The following is a 1,884-nucleotide window of genomic DNA, read 5'->3' on the forward strand; positions in this document are numbered from 1 at the left end:
ACGACGGGCTTCTTTCAGCTTCCGTCTACCAAATCCATTCACAAGGCATTGGTCGGCCCGAGGTTATAGTAGGAAATATTGCCCAAGATGACACGCAGTGGGACTGAACCTGAAACCATGTGGTTGGGAAGCAAGCTTCTTACCACACAGCCACGCCTGCACCAACAGTATATATATATATATATATATATATATATATATATATACATATGTAAATCACTTATAAAATAAGGACAAAAGAAAAATTCTAATGCCAAATATGCCGAAAAAAAGACACAAAATTGTCAATATATATATATATGCGCTCACACACACACAGATGCACACATATATAGCCAAATAAGGAGAGAAAGAGAGAGAAAAAAAAAGAGAGAGAGAAAGAGAGAGAGAGAGAGAGAGAGAGAGAGAGAGAGGGGGAGAGGCAGAGATTCTAATAACGCATTTAATGATGGTTGTTCGTGACTCCAAGAAAATGGTCGGAATCTAGTCATGCTATACGTAGTTTGTTCACTTGGAATATATTGCAGAACTCGTAGTGATACTTCCGTACTTGGTTTGTAAGGTCGTTGACACAGCCGCGTTTTATCGTAAATAGAGACACCAAACATCCGCACATATGTATATATCCATACATACATTCATTAGCGTCTTTCCTGATATGCCGTGTAGATGCTTGAGGCTCGTTAAGCCGGTAAATAGTCAAGGAAGTATCAAAAGCCTATTTATGATATAGACGGGAAAATAGGAAGCAAGAATTAATTATAATAATTTTTCTACTATACACAACGATTCAGTAAAACGCTTGCAACGGACTTGAAATTACAAAATAATATCTTATACGTAGTCAAAATAACATAAGACCATTTCCATCTTGCACTGTATGTTTATATGTATGTATGCATATATATATATACATATATAAATATATATATATATATATATATATATATAAATATATATATATATATATATATATATAATATATTATATATATATATTATATATATATATATATATATATATATATATATATATATATATATATATATTATATAGAGAGAGAGAGAGAGAGAGAGAGAGAGAGATACAGATAGATAGATAGATAGATAGATAGATAGATAGATAGATAGATAGATAGATAGATAGATAGATAGATAGATAGAATTTCCCCCGCTTTCCCGCTCGACAAACTAATACACCTGCTTGTTGTTCAGAGACCTGACTTCGTCTTTTGTTTATCTGTAAATTTCAACTATGTATATATTCTTTTATTCTTTCATTCTTTTACTTGTTTCAGTCAAATCGACCCCAGGACTTATTCTTTGTAAGCCTAGTACTTATCCCACCGGGCGTTTTTGCCGAACCGCTAGGGTACGGGGATGTAAACACACCAGCATCGGTTGTCAAGCGATGGTGGGAGGACAAACACGGACACACAAACACACACACATATATACATACATATATATACATATATATATATACATATATATATATATATATACACGGCATCTAAAACTCAGAGTTTTATCTTGACTATCGGAACGAGCGGCCGCCACCGGCGCGTTCGTCGACGACGACGGCGCCTCGGCGTGAAGCAGCGGACTGAGTCCCCTCGCGACCGCGGTGAGCGGTCCTACCCGTTTACCCCTGGGCGGTTTCACGGTCTCTTGAACTCTCTCTCCAAATTGTATAGATAAATTTCCTCTATTTACATAATATTGAGGTCTCTTTTTTTCTTTTGTTATCTTACCGTTTTATCAATAAATCACCTCCCGGACGACGTTATTCTCAACTAAGAGCTAATACAGCCTTTTTGGATTATCGCCTAACATCGGTTGAGGACTCTCAAACACAGAAGAATTTAATATGGATGCATATCAC

General features: G+C 35.9%; 1 long non-coding RNA gene across 1 annotated transcript in view; it reads right to left on the reverse strand.

The window, feature by feature from the left end:
• Positions 1-1,546: 1,546 nt before the first annotated feature.
• Positions 1,547-1,884, reverse strand: part of LOC118766402 — an 18,927-nt gene continuing 18,589 nt past the window's right edge. Inside the window, exon 3 of the long non-coding RNA XR_005002339.1 lies at positions 1,547-1,667. This is a non-coding gene — a long non-coding RNA (uncharacterized LOC118766402). The remainder of the gene's footprint in view (positions 1,668-1,884) is intronic.

The sequence above is a fragment of the Octopus sinensis genome, linkage group LG15, assembly GCF_006345805.1.
Source record: "Octopus sinensis linkage group LG15, ASM634580v1, whole genome shotgun sequence".
NCBI classification, from domain to species: Eukaryota; Metazoa; Mollusca; class Cephalopoda; order Octopoda; family Octopodidae; genus Octopus; species Octopus sinensis.